The following is a 20,072-nucleotide window of genomic DNA, read 5'->3' on the forward strand; positions in this document are numbered from 1 at the left end:
CGGAGGGGAGGGAGGAGAGAAAGAGAGGGCGACGACGAAGTCACGGGTAAGATCATTAGCATCCGTTCGGCTGGAAGAGGAGTGGATCCCAGGGAGAGGGTGAGAGAAAGAGAGAGAGAGAGAGAGGTAACGTCCGATCGTCGGCGGCACGCCACAGGGAAAACAGAGAGGAGGAAGGGTCCCGTGGCCGCGTTGGCGAAGGCAATCCCGTCGGGACGGAGAAGTTTTACGCGGAGATTATCAGGAAGCGGAGCGGACGCCCATGAATACGGAGATCCTGCCGATAAAAGGACGAGAGGAAAAAAAAAAAGAAAGAAGAAAAAGGAGAAGGGAGAGGGAAAAGGGAAAGGAAAGGAAAGAAGAGGATAGAGTGGAAAAAAAAAGGAAGAGGAAAAAGAAAACACGTTGGAAAGGGTAGGTGGTAGGTGGTGGAAAGGCGACGATAGGGAGGAAGAAGGATGGAAGAAGAAGGGGAGAAGCGGGAAAGACAGAGGGCCAGAGGCAGTAGGGAAAGAGTTGGTAACCCAGTGCCGCCAGGAGAGTGGCGGAGCAATGTAGTCGACCACGAATGAGCGTAGCAACGGATGGAGAGGCAACACTTTGTAGTTTTAATCGATCCGGTGGGACGGGGTAGAAAGACGGAGCACCCCTCCCCTCTCTCCGTGCAGCACGGAGAGGGTGAGTCGGCATGTGCGGCAAGGAGCGCGAGGGAGGGTGAGGGAGAGAAGCACGAGCGAACCGGCTGAGAGGAAGGCCGAACGAGCGGGACGAGGAGGGTGGCTATCGGCGGAAGAAGGACGTGGCGAAGTGGCCGAGCGACGAGGAAGACGGTGGTGGAAGTGGGATGGAAGGAATACCCGGAGAGAGAGTAGAGACCCACATCCTGCCGGCTCCTACAACTTCAACCACCAGCTGGGATACACCTCCTGCCTCCACGGGGGCGAGTTATATGTGAAAAGCACGTGGACCCTCGGGTGGAAGAAGGACGGGAGGATTCATTCATTTCCTCGTATATTTCCTGGAAAAGATACGCGCGTACTTTCGTCAATGTCGTGTGCGGGGTTCGAGGGATGGAGGAACAGGTGGAAGGTCGGGTTTCTTTGGGAATATTAGGTCGCTCGGTTTAACGGGGTTTGGGGTGTCGTGCGAGATATATTTTGAAGAGGGAATTTTCGCTTGAAAGAGAATTGTTTTTATTGCGGTAGAATTTTATGAGGATTATTTTATTTGTTAAAATTTGGAAAATAATTGATTTTCAATTATTGTTTATCACTTTCTCACGATCCTTTTTTCTTTTCAATAGATACTGTCTTTGATAGATATGAATTATATTTGACGATTAACTGCATCGAATTTATCGTATTAACGATAAATCCTTGAAACTTACGACACTTGATACCTGTAAAATTTTTACGATACTCGTACGATAATGGATAATGAAGAAAGATGTGGATACTCTGACAAAAGATAGTAATCGCTATCGATTCGATCGGATAATTTCGATTCGGATGACCGAATCGAAAGGGCTCTCATTAGGAATTACCAGACCTAATCAGCGGTTTCACGATCGATATCAGCACGATGGCGAGCGAGGGGCGGCACGTAAAGGAGTACAATAATTTACTGTTAGCTAGCGTGACCAACATAGGCGGTAGGCTGGAAGAGGAGCGAACTGGAAGAACTCCGGTATCTTCGGGCGATGTTTCAGCCGAAATGTATTTGTAGCGGAGGACGCGCCTCTAAGGGTCGAATCACGACAGAATATTGTCGAGGTCGATGTTGGAGAAATTGAGGGGAGAACATTAAAACACCGAGGGTGCGGACAGTAATAGTGGCGCCGACGAGGGTAGCTCGTCGCTCAAAAGGGGTAAAATTTGGACTTAATAAAGGCTGCGTAGTAACGAAACACACAGTTATATTTACATGAAATTCACCGTTCAGGAATATTTTCACGCGTAGATGGATCGTAGAAAAGCAATAAAAGAATCGTATAAAAAAATCTTTATATCTCTTATCGAATAACAAAATTTTACCAACGATGAATGAAAGACAAGAAAGAATTTTTTTTTTTCGTGAAAAAATTAATTTCAGAAGAACGATTTCGGCGCGACAGATGGCGGAAATAATCAACGTGTAAGTATACAGGCCGAGTCAAAGATAAAATGTATAAATCACGCGTAATATATTCACGAAACGATTATACTCGTCCGGTGCCATACTGTGAGCAAAAAAAAAAAAAAGAAAGAGAAAAAGAAAAAAAGTTTCGAAAGATTTACATCCTATGGAAAGCGTAATACTTCAGATTCGTCTACCAGATTGACGCATTTTAATACGTATAGCGACATATTTCTTTTCTAACACGACGCGATCACTGTACACGATGAAAATTCAAACCTTACGTTATTTCATTCGTTTCGTGTGTCGAAGTAAAGAGGAATCATTTCGTTTCCTATTTTTTCCCGATGGTTCATCATCAAACCGATCGTTCTTCCTCGATACATATTTCCATCGTTTTTTTTTTATTTATTTTGTCGAGCTGACGACAGTAACGAACGTAAAAAGGTTTTAACGTTGATACAAGGTTCGCGTGTAAAGTATCTTAAATTGGGGTAATTTCGTGATGTACGCACCTGTCACTTAACGAGACTCGAACTTTTGAATTCGTCTTGCAGCTTGGAACAAAGGTTGAAACTGGGAACCGTTATTCGGGTCGGAAGGGGGCAGAACGAAACGAAAATGGCGCGTTATCGGTTCGTAGCGTTGCAATTACCAGCCACGGGGTTCATCGCGCCCCTGAAGATAAATGAGACAGTGGATCAACGTCGACGAACTCCGACTTCTGTGTACGATGATTTATCAAAATTAATGACCACCGAGGCCTATCGGACCGACAGACCGTATATGTAATTGGGCTACGTGTGTGACTACCAATTGATTGGATAGATACTTGAGGAATATGGACAATTGGTGAGAAATAATTTTGCGAAATGTAGAAATTATGCGTGAAAGATTTCTCGAGGATTTGTAAAAGACAGAGTTAGGAACTTTTAATAATATCTCGAATAAATAAAATAGTTTTTAACTCTATAAATATTTTAAATTCTCAGTCTGATTGAAATCTTTGGGCAAAAGAATTCTTTATTGTGTTCGCAAATAATAAAATTCAAAGAAAGAGAAAAAGAGAGAAAAAATTAGAATATTTTATAATTTACGAAGTCCAAGTTCATCATTCAAAGTATTCTTTTCGTTTACAAGTATCACTTGAAACTTGAGTCAAAGTATCATCTACTTATTGTATTCAACGAATAGAGCAAAAAAAGGGATATCGAATTACATGGACTCCAAGTTCGTTTACACGAAACATGATATGACATCTCAAATTACACGGACATCGAATTCACTTAAATCCAGTCCAAGTGCCATTTTTTCTCCGCCATTTTTAACCGATATGAGAGCCGATGCCTTCACGATCGTCTGCTTAAAAATTCGATCGAAACCCGGTAAAATAAAATAATCTAAAACACTTGGACCCCAAATTCACCTAATTCCATTACACGCGCCATTTCTTCTTCCCCTTTCTAAATCTCACAGGATCTACACAGAATCACCCTCGATAATCCCTCATTCTCATCTCTCCCCCCAAAATTGACAAGCAAAAACCAATGGAACCGTTCTAGAGAATCGGTCCACCACCCACTTTTCTTACCAATCGTCCATCTTTCGAAACGAACTCGGCAGAAGAAAGGAAAAGAAAAGAAAATCCTATCCTATCCTCCCCCGATCCTTAAAATCACATCGTTAAGAAGCGGTGTCAACCGGTGTCCCCTTGCGCCGAGAAGACCGGTGGGTGACGGAGAGATCGGGGTCCTTGGCGGCAATCGCTCCTCCCGGGCATCCCCGGCGAAGTACTCTTCAGCCCCGTCGGGCTGATTTGCATCACGGTTACGAGCTCGTTCGAGCTCGTGGTGGTTATATTACAGAGCGAGGGAGAGAGGGCAGCAGGATGGAAAAAGGGGGACAGAAGAGCGCGCGGGTCCCTCTCGCTTGCCGCGTTCCACCCCCAAAGCAGCTCGCTGGAGGCAGCTCGGACACTCATAACAATCATAACAACGGGATCCCGCGAGTAACTCGCGGACCACCTCCGCGCATCGGGACCGCCCTCCGGACCGCCCACGTTACCCCTACCAACAGCAGCCAGCATTGGCTGGCGGCTAGGCGGGAGAGAAGCCACGGCGGGTTGCCTTCCCTCGGCTCAACAGCGGGGCCACTACGCAGCCAGACTGCGGACCGTCAGGATTCAGGTCCAAGTTTTCGCGCCGAGCTTCGACCGCGCAACGTGCACACCACGCTGCCACCGACACGAGGGCAGAGGGGATCCGATTATCCAGCCATCGTTCGACCAATTCGTTCGATCGTCGTTCACCGATCTATCGATCGATTTTAAGGATCCGTCGATCGAGAGTCCACCATCATCCAACCAGTCCAACGGTATTCGAATCGGATCCTGGTGCGAGTGAGAAGGGATACGCGAAAGGATCTCGGGATGCAGAGTAGAGAGGAATAAATAAAAAGTGGAGGAAGTTAAACAAGTGAAACGCGACGACGGTGATCGGCAAGTGTGTGAGTTCGAGAGTGATCAGGGAATCAGAGCGTAGAGGTGCGTGCGCCAGTCGGCACGTGGACGCACCGAAGGAACACGTCATATATACATATATACATATATATATATATATATATATATACACTCACATATGTATATATATATATATACATATACATATACACGTATACATATAAAGACACGGATTCCTGACTGTTGGTCGTTGGATGAACACGGTAACAGTGAAGCGACGAAACGGCTGTGACGCGTCCAGTGGAATAAGTGTCCATTGTCCGACCGCTACGTGCACAGACTACCGGTGCGCGTCCGGATCGATTGACCCGTGGGCTTGGCCGAACAGGACTCATTCCACTCACTGGCTTATTTCGGTGGACTCGGTGAGTGAATTACGAGGGGCCAAGGGTTCACGTGTACGCTCGAAGACTGTCGAAAATATATTATCGCGAGGGCCACGTGCGGGAGGCACTAAACGTGGCAGGTGCTACGGACAGGTGGTGGCCGAGTTAATTGCACGGCAATAAACGTAGACATTCTGCGAAAGATTGATCAACGGCCTCTATCTACCTACTCTACCTACTCTTCGCGTGTACATGGTGCGTACGTGTACGGTGTGCTCTGGCCAATCGCAGGGAGAAGGCGCTCGGTATCATCCACGGTTTCTAACGACTCCGCTTTGGTTCAACGATAAAAGTGACGACGATACAAGGACTTGTCCGGACTTCTTCTTCCTCTAACAAACTTCTAATTATCGCTGCGGGATAATTGCGACACGCACGTGACCACGTCGTTTCCCTCGACCGTGTTCCCCCGGCGTGGAATCGCGCGCGATAACCACGCTCCACGCGCACATCGCCTGACAAATAGAATAATTAAAATCACATTAAAGGAACGCTCGTTCGTGTTCGCGCGCTTCACACATTCGAGCCACGCGCTATCTCCGAGGAGAGGAGCTGAACTCACCGTTGCCGTTCATATTTCACGGGATTCGTAATATTGTCTCCGTGTGGCGCGGATACGATAAATAGAAATACGTGATCGTGAGTTTTTTCTTTCGAATCGAGGGTTGGCAAGAGGGTGTGACAACACGTTTCTAGAATTGGAATTCGTTCCGGGCACGATCGAGAAGGAAGGAGAGAAGGAATCGAGCGACGAAGTATATTTATCGGGATCGCGAGCAATTAACTGTTTGCTTCTTAATCGCTCCTAATTACTCACAATTACCCGGCGTAATTAAGTAGGCTGATGTCACCGGCGGTCGATGTATTTGTGAATCGTTTGTCCGTCGACGTCGGTCCACCGTCGCCATCCGGGCTGTTGCCTGTTGTTGTCGTCGCTGCTCGTCGTTGGAAAATTACCGGTGGATCGTGAAATAAGGGAAGGAGGAAGGGGACAGAGGTGAGCACGGCGAAAGATCGAGCGGTAAAGGGCCGAATCGTTGGTGTTTTGGATCGGAGGAAAAGAAAAAGGGAAGGAAGGGAGGAAGATCGATCGGGTTCAGACTGGGGGAAGGACGAAGAGAGATACTCGGAGAGGCGTTCGTTCGAGCAGGTGGCATCGAGGTGAATAAATATAGCAAGAAGTCGAGAGTACCCGCGTCAGGACGACGTCCCACGTACAACAATCACAGGTCGCTTCAGGTGAGTTTTGCATTTCAAACTTTCCCGTTCGTTCCGTATTGGAATAATACAGGGATAATAGGATAACGGAATAATAATTAGACGAGCTGTCGTCGAGCTGTTTTCGAGACCGAGTTTCCACTCCGATGGGATGGGAATATCGACGAGTGTGTTCGAGTAAAAGTAATCCCGAGCGGGGTAATTATTTACAGAGATTGGAAACAGGTTACTCTATATCGTTTATACGTAAATTATAGAAAAATCTAAACCCACCTACGAATTTAACTTTACTCGACGACGACGATGAGAGAAGAAACGTTTCGTTCTTTTGTTAAGATTAATTTATAGATAATACCCGCGAGATTTGATCCGTTCTACCGATCAATCTCTAATAGAAAAGGTATATAATCGGTGTTGGTAATTGATGGTAGTCGAAAGGGAAGGGAATAATATATTTCCATCAAAATTCGGTCCGGTCGATCCAGCCGTGTATTTATATCTGGCCAGGCAATTGCGAGGCTCGCGAGCGATAATCGTTGCCCCGATAGCATGAAGTTAATCTCTGTAATTAAGAAAGTTACTCGGGGGCCTGGCCACGCGGGAATGTCGGCTAGCGAGAGATTGAAACAGGCGCTGGGTATCCGCGTTGGCTTCGCCCTCGAGTGCCCGGTGATAATTCCCCGCGGCTACTTAGCTGCGTTCTAATAATTAAGGTGATAATTATGCTCGATCGCGTACACGTCTGTGTCCGGTGCGAGTTGAAAATGCTAATTAAAAGATCGACCAGATATACGTGTACGCAACCCGTCGTGATTTTTTTAACCTTCGATTCGTTTCGAGTTTCGCGTTCTCTAATTCCCAATTACTTTCGAAGGCAATAGGAATATTTTGATTATTTTTGTCATTCGACTCGATTTGTCCAGATTCTTCTATCTTCCGTGACGTTCCAAATAACGAAGTTTCTGTGAAAATAATCTGTGGAAAAAATTAGGGAGGAAGCTAACCGAAAGATTTGGAAAAATTATTCTATTTTTCGTTGAAAGATATAGCGTTTCGTAAAGGAAAAACGTGTGAAATTGTATAAGTATGTGTATGAAGGATTCGTTGAATTTTTGTTTAGTTGTAAAGTTTTGTCATTCGTAAAAAAATATAGTAGATAAGTAGTGGAATTTATGCGTAGAATTTTTTGGAAAAAATGTTTTCTTCCGTTAAGAAAGAAAAAATTCAATTATTTTTCATCGACGGATATAGCGTATTATGACATTTTTAATAAGAGGAAGTTTCTCGCTAACAGGAAAATTCTATTATTTTTTTTTTTTTTATCGATAGGATTCCCTGATTTCTCGTCGTAATTCTTGTTTAGACTTCAATTATAATGTTCAGCGATTTCTGCAGCATAAAATTCTACCGGATGTCGTTTATTTTTATCTTCTTTCGACCACCTTGTAATAAAAATGTCAAAATGAAGTTTTTCTTCCAAACAAAAAGTAAATGTAGACATATCTCAATTCTTCTCATAATTTATCATCTCATTCCCCTATATATCAAATAACGTATTATTTCTCTTTCCAACAAAAAAAAGAAAGAGCAAAAATTATCTTAAGAAGCGCAAAAAAAAAAAAAAAAAAATCCATAAAATCCAAAGTATCGCTCCGTTAATCTCAAAGTCCTCGTCCGTTTCTTTCTCGATATTCTTCGAGAGAGAAAAAAAAAAAAAAAAAAAAAAAAGAAATTCATCCAACATCGATGAAAAGCGCAAAGAACAAAATTTTCAAAGTTTCCTAAATCTCTTCCACTCTCTCGACACGTTTGAAAGAAAACGCAAAACAAAAAAAAAAAAAAAAAAAATAAAAATACAGGGTAAAACAACGAACGATATGACTCGAAAGTATCCAATCGTCATCGAAACATCACTTTCACCCTTGAAACAAAAATCCAAACACTGGAATGGAAAATGGAGTAAAAAAAAAAAAAAAAAAGAGAGAGAGAGAGAAAGAGAAAAATAATAATCCGCGAGGGAAATGACTCGTAACGTCATCGTGGAGCTCTAAACCTCGACTACCATCGACGCACGCGGCGCGCAACCTCTTCATTACACCAATTCGATGACTGCCCTCCTCCCTCCACCACCCGGCGCGAGCGTGCAACCACCCACCCTCCCAACCCCATTTGTGAAAAAGAGGCCGGTGTACCGCGCGCGGTCGACCATCGAAATCATCGGCGGAATGATCCGGCGGCCGTTGTTGCGCGTACGCTGGTAGCCCGAAAGTGCGTGTCGAACACGCATGCACTCGTCATGAATCGAGTTAACCGGGCGCGCATACGCAGATATTTTCGATGAAATGACACCGTCAGTGAGGGACGGCGACGCGCCGTTTACCCACACGGGCCATGTGATCGAAGCGGAGGTAAACAGGAGCACGTGCCGGCAGCGTGACTACGCGCGGAGAGTGACGCCGCGGGGGTTGGAAGGAAGGTGGTGGATAGAGGAGGAGAGCGAAGGGTGTGCGGAGTGGTGGCGTCGAGGGTGGAAAATCAGTGCGAGCAACTGAGGGGGAGGGTAAGGAGAGAGTTCTTTGCTTGCCGCCTCGGGACCATGGGCGAGCCGGTTGAAAGAGGAGCGCGGGGGGGAAGGTGGAGGGTGGACGGCGAGGGATCGGCGGGGCGAGGAGAGAGGGCCACCGCTTTGCCCGGCGAGGATGGGACTGGAGGAAAGAGGGAGGGAGAGAGAGAGAGAGAGGAAAGTGGCGGTTGATGGAGAGTCGAAGGCGGAAAATCCCAAAGGAAACCACTCGACTCGCGATATCGTTGGGAGGGTGGTGGTTCTACACCGGGGAAAGAAAATCAAAGCTTTTCTTATCTGTCGTGGGATTCTTTTCTGGTGTTTCGCTTCGCGATTTTCAGCGAGGGGAGATTGAAAGGGAACGGTTGGAAATTGTTTCTCTTGGCTTTGGATTTTTGGCACGTGTCGGGCGAGGGATGTTTTTCTTGGGTAATTTAGGTGGACGCGTATATGGATATATAAATTTCTTCGTTTTAACATTGAATATATTTTCACCTTTACGAGTTTATAAATGTCTGTATATACTTACTCGTTCACTTTCGTCCGTGAATGAATTTTCCACAATTAAATTTTCGAAACTCTATTATCGATTGAAACAAGTATGAATAAAAAATGAATAAACATTTTTAACGTACTCGACGTTAATTACACGAAAAATACACGTACGTTTTTTTCAATAATCAACAAAAATAACGTTATTTTTAACGATTTCTTACGATTCGAGTGACAATTTGTTTTCGAAATTATCACTTTTTCCATAGATCCACGATGCGTTTACAATTTAAAAAAAAAAAATACTCGAACAAAAAAGAGAGACGGATTAACATCTAAAACGATATTCAAAAGAGAAACTATCGCGAAATGGATACCTTCTTTTTCACCAGAGGGGGGGAAAAAAGAGGGAAAAAAAAAAAAAAAAAAAAAAAAGAAACGCGAAAGTATGAATAAACGGTTGGCCGGTGAGTAATAGAGAGAACGCGGATATTGTCCAGGTCAAGAAAAGTAATCGATGCTCTCTCTCTTCCCCTTCTTAAATCCTTGCACATTTCTCCTCGTTCCTCCACCGTTCAATCCTCGCTCTCTGTCTCGCCTTCTCCCTCTCGGCTCGTCAACCCCCGTTTCCAGCCCCATTCAAGCTCCCTTTTAGCCGATTCAACCCCTGCCGACGATCCGCCGCGCGATAACGTTTCGCTCGACAACTTACCCACTTCCAGGCTCGCTTTGTAGCCTTGCTTCTCTATTTTCCATCCGACGCCCTCCATCGATTATCGACTCACGGAATCATCGCTGGTGTAAGCAAGTTACACGCCGCCGCAGCCGTCTTCGAGCGTCAAATGTGAATCGAGTGTTTCCCACAGTTTCGTGCTCGAGCGCGATATCGCGTTATTAAACGGCCGACACGTCTACTTAAGCCTCGATCGAGTAACCTTTCTTCTTCTTCTTCTTTTTTTTTTCTTCTCCTTGTTCGAAAAATTGGAATTTCATTCTTTCCTCGATACTCGAACTCGAACGTACGTCAACGAACGATCTGTTTTCCTTGAATTATTTCGACGATAAGTATCATTTTAGAAGGATAAATTTATAGATCCGATTTGGAAATTATTTCGGATGGTTATATCTATAATTCGGGGAAGTTAATTTATCAACGATAAATATTATTAGTCTTAGTTTCGGGCTAAAGATTCCGATTCGAATCTATTTATCGATTCGATGTTTAATCTTCTTAGCGGATGGGTGTATCCAATTTGATCCAAGTTTTCAAGAGTTTCTTCGATCGATCACTATTTATATCATCGGTGCATATGAAGCTTTGACGTCTTGGCGATTCAATCTCGGTTGTCGATATTTAGCACTCGTCTTTTTTTACCGATATCATTTATATCCTAACAAATTTCTATTTATTATGAAAAATTCGTATCATCGTTGAAAACATTCACGAATTAAAGATTAACGTCTCCACGCGTAATTTGAATCATCGAGGAGAAATTCCATTTTTTCCGAAACGAGATTTTATTTTATTTTATTTCTTTGAAACAAATTCAAACGTATTAAATTTTAACTTAATATATAATTATTTTCTCAATTCAATCCCATTCTTCTCAAACTTCAAACTCGCACAGTTTAACCAAATCCATTACTGTGGCTCGCTCACGAGACATAAGCACGTTTTAGCCAAGTGGCAGAAAGAAAAAAAAAAGAAAGAAAGAAAAGAAGAAGAAGAAAAGCATAATCGAAAGCGATAAGAAACGGAACCCTTTCGCAGTTCTTTTCTATCCCATTGAGGGATAAATCCTGGCGCAAAGCAATTGGACGACGTGACGCCCCATAGCGCGAGGCGATGCGTGAGGTGTCATTAATTCTAATAATTCATAAAGGAGCACGCACGTGCGTAACGGGACGGGTGCACGTCGAGGGACAAGCGTGATGCCGCGGCACGAGTGTTTTTGTACGCTCCACGCTCCTAATAGACCTAATTTGCGTGTAAAAGCACTCCCGAGATTTCCGTGCCTCGTTGCCCTATTGAGAACTTCTTCTCGATTCCAGCCTGTGAAAGGGTCCTGAAGAAGAATTTTAATTCCTCGAAGAATGGGATCCCGCCTCTTCGCTTTCCTTCCTCGCGTCCCTGTGTCTTCTTCCTCGACCGATCTTATCCGTTTATATTCCGTGCGCGTCGTTTGTTTTTATTTTTTTCCAGATCGATAAGGATTTCTGTTGAACTTGTACGCTCGTCAATTTAACGCGCGATGATAACTCTACAATTTCTGGCGAGCAGGAATTATTATAATATTAAGTGCAAGTGTTATGAGAATCGTTTCATTAGTGCGATAATTAAAGCTTATGAATGAACATTTACGCAATGATCATCACGCATTCGTTAATGCATCATATGATTATATTCCATATCATTTTGCTTATCATCAAATTGCTCGTTGCATTGTTGCAAAAAAGGCATTCACAGTTATTAAAAATTAATACAAAATGAAATCGGCTAATGAGCACGGTAATGAGCTCTTCTGCGTGTTTTAATTTTCCATAAATGAATAAAACTACATCGTATAAATACATCCACTCGTCACGAGATCGTAGATAGAAAAAAAAAAAAAAAAAAAAAAGACCAAGACGTTGCTCCATACTTGTAAATCTAATTTTAACGTTTCGAAATTATTTATACGAATTTCGAATATTTAAAATTTCGATAGACGAGTAAAAATTTGTAATTATCATTTACAGCCCCATCCCATACCTTCCCCCCTCCCCAAAAAGAAATCGAACAAGTGTTCACCGAATAAACGTAATCCCCTTTCGGACGAAAAACTTAAATAGGTTTGCAGGGATCCGGGAATTTTTCAGCTCGATCGAGCGAGGGACGGATGCGAATATATCGCGTATAACCGTCGATCCGTTGGAAGTCGGTGAAAAGGGGTCCAATGAACCGAGTAGCCTCGTCTCTGGGCCAGATGTTAATACCGAACGGCTCAGCGTGAGCCGCGAAGGCGGTTTAGTACGTAAATACATCTTCAGCAGGGGGTACCATTATAATAGGCATGTGCGGTTAAAGTTCTATTTGTGGTAATTCGGAGTTTAATGCACTCACGCTCTGATTTAGCCGGCGGGCTGACACTTTTTTTGTCCGGCGCAACCCCAACGACGCCGGCGCCGTAAAACGTGAAATATTCTTCCTGCGGCTCCTCTGGACGGCCACCCCCTCCCCCTCGCGCCTACGCGCGTATCCCCGGCTCGTATCGTATCATATTTTCCATCCTCCATGCCAAAATTTGACGCCACATTATGCCACCTCTCGCACGCCCCTCTTTTCCACGGATTATTTTCGCTTAAACCACCCGCCGCCCCTTCCTCTCTCCCTTCTCTCTCTCTCTCTCTCTCTCTCTCTCTCGACCAACGTTCCGCGGTCTTTTGATCGGCGGCGTCCACGTACGAGCGGTCTCGTTTCGCGAATTGGGCTAATTTCTCGGGGGAAATGCCAGGGAAAATGTTTTTGAATAAAGTACTTACTACGCCACTTTACGCGTTTTACGAGGAATAAAGTGACAAATTATAAACGTTTGTCGGACAATTTTCTGTTCTGTGTGTATGTATTGGATCGTTATGCGAGTGGTGCAGTTTTTCTGAGAATTGATATGCGTATCATTGGATTCGGTTGTATGCGGGATGGCGCGATAGGTGTTTTCTTTTAGCCCGTGATTGGAAAGGTCGAGAAATCGAAGTTAGAAAAATTTGTAGAAAAATTACACGTGTGTTATTTCATTCCAACTTGTTTTAAAATATCGAATATTTATTACTTCCTCTTTCCAAACGTAGAAAGCGCTAAAACATCAGAAAGTTGTTTAAATTTCTTTTACTATCTCCATGTAATATCAATCATACTTTCAAAGGCTATAAACACAACAGGCTAATTTGATTAAAACGTTCGTAAACGTTCCTCGAGGAAAGAGTCAAAATTGCAACGGGCAGCTTTCTAATAATTATAACAGTATATTCCTCGTCCTTAATCGTTCGTCAAACAAGCCGATACCGTCTCTTAAAAACCAGTCTTAACTAAAACGATTCTCAAAAAAAAAAAAAAAAAAAAAAAAGAAAAAAGATCCAAAACCTAAAGAAAAGGGAGAGAAATCTCTCTCTCTCTCTCTCTCTCTTCAAAATAACTTCGTTCGTCAAAGATTCATCGGATCAGAACGTGTACGTGCAAAAAACCCGACCCTCTCTCGAGAAATTCGTATCGCTTCGAAACGATACAACAAGAAATTTCCTCACTCCCCTCATCCATCAACTGTCCATCCCTGTGCGTTAATCAAGCCTGTAAATCGTCATCCAAAATTTCAACCCGTTGCGGAGCAATCAGCCGACGTCGGAAGCATGGTGGCAACCAGGTTTCCCGGAATCCCGAATCTTGGCGCGCTCGGACGTCAATTCGGGATCCCCTTTGGATCGTCGATTTATAGATAGTCGTACGATCGAGGATCCGCACACTCGTACAGCGGTTGCTATCCTCGGCCGAGGCGTTTCGCACGGCCGCATTAGCAGGCCTGTGTTCGCGTTTAATCCCCGCGTTTCGTGACTCGGGACAAAGCCCCTCGGATTTCTGACGGAATGGTATCGCACGAAACGACCATTACCTCGGCCGGCACTTAGTGGCCGCCAACCGTTGCCTACGTACGCGCGTTAAAGATTAATTCGAATCACTCGATACCCAGCCGAGAGGAGACCCCAGAGGAGCGAAACGATTCTGGGAGGACTTTGCCTCTGATACGCCGTTATGCCCTGTTTTCCATCGTCACGATGATGATGATGGAAGGGACGGACCAGGTAGGGTTTCAGGTAGGGTTCCGCTTTCGATCGAGACGACGGGGATGAAAGGAAACCGAAAAAGACGTCGAGTCGATCGCTTCGAGGAGTTGGATGAGAGAAAGGGTGAGATTATTGGAGAAGCGTTTGTAAGATGTGTGCAAGATGTCGGATTTGAATTCGAACTAGAATGAAGTGGATGAATGTAATTGAAGGAAATTTATTAAGTGAAATCTTTTGCGATACAATCACGTTTCTTATACTCCAGGAACAAGTTATTCGTAATTCCAATCCGGTCTAAGATGATCTTGAGCTTACGTCTGATGATGGAAAATTAAAAATTTATATATACATATATCCGTGTTGAGATTTTAAGCAAAGTTTCATTTTCCAGTGAATATAAATTTAACGGAGAGGAATCGACAAAGAGGAATCATTGCATCACTCGATGCAATATATTTTTTAACCTCCTACTCTGCATTAAAATGGTGCAACGGCATTGATAAAAGATATAGAAATAAAAGAAAAACCTTGCACGGGTATCGCTATAGCTCGTGTCACCCCCCATCGAATCGTTTCATACGCAGAGAAATACGTTCGAGTTCTCTTTCCTTTTTTTCCTCTGCCCGGCCTCTTTAGCATTATGAGCACGGCCAGGCGCCACAAAGCCACGATTATGCGTTGCCATTAGGCTGGTCGATTGATTACGGGATCGTGAAAAAAAGAAAAAAAAAGAAGGAAAGAAAGAAAGAAAGAAAGAAAGAAAGAAAGAAAGAAAGAAAAGGAGTCAAGCAAGGACAATGTCGCGATGGGCGGTTGCCAACTGGTCCCGCTGGGATCATTTTATTGGCCGTGTTTCAAGTAGGAGGGTTACCCATACCGGCTTCTTCTTCTGTCTTCTCTCTCTCTCTTGCATCTTTTCTTCTTCTTCTACCCCCTCGCAGATCGTCGAACAATTCCATATTCCTCTCCCTTTTCTTTCTCTTGATCCAAATTTTCACATTAACACCGATCCAACATCGCCAAATAATTTTCACCAAAACGAATTCCTCCGCAAATTTCTTTCCAAAAATATTTCTTCCGATTAAAAAATTTCCCTTCGATCGATCGATCGATCGATCCTCATCGATAACCTCTTATCATCGACAACTGTAACCCGCAAAAGAGGACGAAACCTATCCACTAATTTCACGAAGAAGGCGTTGCTTATCTCCGACCTTGAAACCCCGCGGAGACCGGAAGTCTCGTGCGCGAAGTGCGACGCATCTATCAGAAAATCCGTGGCTCCCCTTCTTCGATCGTCTGCCACGAAGCCGACTTGTTTCTTCGCGTGCTCGGCCATATGGCGATTATCCACGGTTATTTATAGCCATTCGTGGAGAGCAAGAAACGTAGTTCGCCGCTCTCGTACCGCGTATCCGCCGCGAATTGGACCGAGCCTAAAATTCTAGAAGCGCGCCTCCGCCCGCGAATCGCTCTCATAAATCGAGGCAAGGATTTTGGGCCGGTTTACACGCACCTTCTCGTGGTGCAACGCCTAAAGCCACACGGATATCACCTACCCACGGTTGAAGAGAGAACACGTATACGCGATAGAGAGAGAGAGAGAGAGAGAGAGAGAGAGGGACGGAACGATACCGCAGCCTACGAGAGCATGTAGAGAGGCTAGCTGCCGGCCAGAGGCGTACCGTTGTTTCTAAACCCACCTTATCTACTAGCCCCTATAATAAGCTGCGATCTGAGACCGTATATTCCAGCCAACCACCTACACGCACGCAGACGCACACACCCACACGCGGACGCGGGAGTCAGAGAAGAAGGCAGCGTAGACACGTTCTCTAAACCGTGCAACGTATACACGCTTTCGAGAAGTAGTTGTCGGTCAGTCGAAGGAAGGAGCTACCCGCAATTCCTGGCCGCTTATATACGCGGTGTTGTAGGCAACGGAACGCTTGCAATTACAAGCTGGTCAACATATAATTATCCCCAATGACCATAAATTACCGGATTTTTATGCGCAACATTCTTAATTACCCTTTGAATTAACATCAATCAACCCCCTTAATTGTACGCTGCTGCTGCCGGCGTCGTTCACGCTCTCTCTCTCTCTCTCTCATGCGTTACACTCGATCATCATCTTCTTCTTCTCGCTTCTTACCTCTCCTCCCCTCTTCCTAACTCGTATACTCGTGTATTCGTTCCTCGTTCCAACTTCTTAGACGTTAGGAGGAACTGAGCGGTAAACGACGGATAACTCGAAAAAGAAAAAAAAGCGCAGAGGCTGAATATCGAGGCTGAAGCGAAGAGGGGTGAGAGAAAGTGAGGAGGAAACAGAGTCGACGGAGTCGGTTTCGAACGTCTACGATTGGCGGGAAGAGGGGGTAGAAGAAGGGGTGAGGCTCGCGACCAAGCTCGTGACGGCTCGTCGCATAATGCACGCGTTTTAATTGCCTCCCTAGACACTCGACCGATCCTCGTATCAATGGGTCTCTGGTGTTTTAATTGCATATTCGATTACGTGGACTTTCACCACTGGGCTGATCCCTCGTCAGCAATTATCGCTCGAGAAGACACGACGGGACGCGTCCCGGTGAAAGCGGATACTCGGTGCCCGATCGAGAGAATCGAGCCTCCTTCATTTTCTAAAAAGGAGAATTAACCGGATTGGATGGACTTCCGCGTCTCTTAGTTTTGGAAAGTCAAGGTTCAATCGAGGGTTCGTTGTTCCCTCTGTCGAGAGTCGAGAAGCGTTGCCTCGAGAGAAATAGTTTTGTCTTTTTGTGCATAAGTTTAATTTAAATTGGTCACGCGGTGAAAAGTAATCGTCAGGTTTTTGGTTTTTAAATATATGATTAAAAAATTTGTAACTAAGAGAAAGTAAAAGTATTTACAAGTGGATATTGACAAGTCGAAAAACTTTGTAACCAATTAATCTAATCCAATTTTAAATTTAACGATACGATATTCAAGAATTTTGTTTCATTAAATATTAATTTCGCTAATTTACAAAATTATTAACGTTCTCCAATCTTAGAAGAATTACTACGAATTATTTTTCACTGTCATTACTTCCATATCAACAATCACCACCAACACAAAAATATTACCAAATCGAACATTCATTCTCAATACAAGTTTGCAATGACACGCGTATAATTGCGAAAATGATTGGTTTACACTGGCGATTAATTCATTTGTCTTAAAAACCGAAACCGCCTCTCGACGGAATGGAGGAGGAGTGTATCGGACCTAACAATTTTCAAACGTTACGACTCAATGACACCCGGACGACGAACGATCGTAATCAACCGTCGATTTCTTCGCAAAGATTCTCTCCTTCCGTTTCACGTATCACGACCGAGAAAGGGGGAAAGAGAGAGAGAGAGAGAGAGAGAGAGAGAGAGAGAGAGAGAGGGAGGGAGGGGAGAAGAGAGAGATGAAGGGTGAAAGGGATGGAGGCAGAGAACGAACGATGCCGATACGCTAATGAAACCGCACTCTCATTAAAGCATCCAAATCGACGATACTAATTGGCTAGCTTTCGGAATACCCGGCATTATACCTCAGGATGCGATATAATAATCGTTGCGGACGAATTCGGGCCGGACAGGCGGTGGTTAAAGCGTCTAGTAATTTCATGGGCGCAGCCCTAGAGCGATTAATATGATTCCAACGGAAATTAACGACCGCAAACGGAAAAAAGGGAGGCTCGTTGGAGGCATGGCTCACGATCGTCGAAAAGCGGGCTCCTTCGAAACGAGAGGATTGCTCAAGACCGATTCGTTTCGTTCGAGTTTCATTCGAGGCGTCGGATGGGCGACAGTGTTAACAGCAAGAACTCGCAACTTTCCATTCTCTCTATTTTTCGTTCGAAGAATGATTGATTCGATATTTCGTAAGATTTAGACGGAATCTTGATCTGTTTTTATTTTGTGAAAAGAAGAAGAAGAAGAAGAAGAAGAAGAAGAAGAAGACGGGATGAAGAAAGAAAAGAGTAAAATAAAGTCGAGGAATTTTTATAATTTTAATATAATTGGTAATGGACGAAGATTTTGTGTCAAAACTACTCGACTCGGATTTTTTATATTTTTAATTTTGATATCGTTTTCGTTTTGCGTGACAAATGATTTTGATTGGATTCCCTCGGAATATCTATTCTTATTACTTTATAATTTTCTTTTATTTTTGAGAATAGACGTGATAGTTTCGAGAAAATTTTATCAATTTGACGTTTGATTTCATACGAGGAATGGTAGTTTTATCATCTTTCCTCGGGATTATGTTACATTCCTTGTTATAAGAATCCTTTTCCAGAAGCTATTCGAACGCGAGAAGATTATTTTAGATTTGACACCTGATGATCTTGACTGACAGATTTAGATAAATTGTCTGGCTAGTTCGTAACTTATTATTTTTTTTTTTTAAATAAAGATGTTAGACTCGAGGAATATTTATAATTCTGATATACCGATATCGAGCGACAGACGATTATTCTATAAATTACACGACTCGCGTTACGAATCCCTCGCGAATATTTCGCATCAATGATCCTCACCTTCCACGTTGCATCAAATCTACAGCTACTGGAAGCAAGACGCTTCCACAAACTTTCTCCGCGAACACACTTGACGTTCCACAGATAATCTCCTCGAATTAACTCGAACGATTAGATCACCAAGCCACAATTACACTCTGCTTAACCATGACCCCAAAATTTCAACCGTAATAATTCCCTCAATGAAAACGATTAATCACGAGTGAGTGTAAACACGGCCAAACCCTAGCCTCTCCATACGCAAAGTTCCTCCTTCATAGAAAGAATTCTTCCACCACGAGCGGGGAAAAATTGCCAGACAAAATCGTCATGAAATCTCGCGCCTTTCACGAGCAATTAACCGTCCGCCTATAGGCTCCCAGAAATTCTCACGAATGATGCAATCCCGCGCGTTAATTCCCCGATAACGAGACACAAAACTACGGCAATTACGTGTGTTACGTGCACATCGGTGTACGTGGTGCCAAGCCACCTCGTACACATTCATATCCAACCTGCATGCACGTCTAGACCAACCTCTCTCTCCTAGAGGAGAGGAACCTTTATATATCACGGATGGGGAACACGGTGTCGTATCGTTTTTTTTTTCTTTTTTTAAAAAAATACACCGTCCGAGAAATATTTACACGGTCTGCCATTATAAAACGCCTTTTATGAGGAACAAAGTAGCCCGGCCGGCATAGAAGGTGCGCCCTTTGACAATAATTTGTCCAGAATAAACCGGCCATCGGTCTCTCCCTCCCCTCCTCTCTCTCTCTCTCTCTCTCTCTGCCTTTCTTTCGTACACAATCTCTGTTTCACCCCTGTAGCCCTGTTCTGCTTCCGCTCGATCATCCATCCAGCCGTTCGTCATAGGAGCACACGGCTTTTAAAAAAGTGAAGCGCTGGACTCGGGCCAGCGCAAAAATAGAAGCAGATGTTGTTAGTTGCGTTCAGTAAGTACACGAGCCGCGCCGTTTCGACGATGGATCCCTCGAGCTTTTGCCCCCAGGAGGAGGGAATTAGGGAGGGAAAAAGGAAGCGATGGAAGGAGGGGAGAGGATCGAAGAGGGAGGAGGGAGGATGGAGTTAAGAAGGATCTCTTCCTCTGGAAGGCAGGCTGATCTCATTGCCCTTGAATTCTTACTAACAGGCCTCTTAGATAAAAATAATTAGCCAGATAAATGCGAGGTGTCGCTAGGTGGCGCGCTCTGCTCGGAGGATTTTATTCTTGAATCCATCGGGTGCCATGACCTCTCTCTCTCTCTCTCTCTATCCCCGCCTCGGCTCTCTTCTACTCGAACATTTTCGTCCGATGCCATCGACCAAATGTTTTTGCTTTGAAGTCGGCAAGATGAACGGGGGAACCTCCTTCTAATTTCCACCGTCTGCATTCTTAACAGCTGCGCGCAACACGCTTCGATACGGCTGGCG

General features: G+C 44.2%; 1 protein-coding gene across 7 annotated transcripts in view; it reads left to right on the forward strand.

Annotated features, from left to right (window-relative positions):
* The first annotated feature begins 4,289 nt into the window (after positions 1 to 4,289).
* Positions 4,290 to 20,072, forward strand: part of pdm3 (POU-domain protein pdm3) — a 190,742-nt gene continuing 174,959 nt past the window's right edge. For all 7 annotated transcript variants that reach the window (XM_086916951.1, XM_086916952.1, XM_086916955.1 and 4 more), the window contains exon 1: positions 4,290 to 6,258. The gene's annotated coding sequence lies outside the window, so the exon portion shown is untranslated. The remainder of the gene's footprint in view (positions 6,259 to 20,072) is intronic.

The sequence above is a fragment of the Apis florea genome, unplaced genomic scaffold (genome assembly GCF_048593485.1).
Source record: "Apis florea isolate Af1SG1 unplaced genomic scaffold, ASM4859348v1 contig_3810_pilon, whole genome shotgun sequence".
NCBI lineage: Eukaryota > Metazoa > Arthropoda > Insecta > Hymenoptera > Apidae > Apis > Apis florea.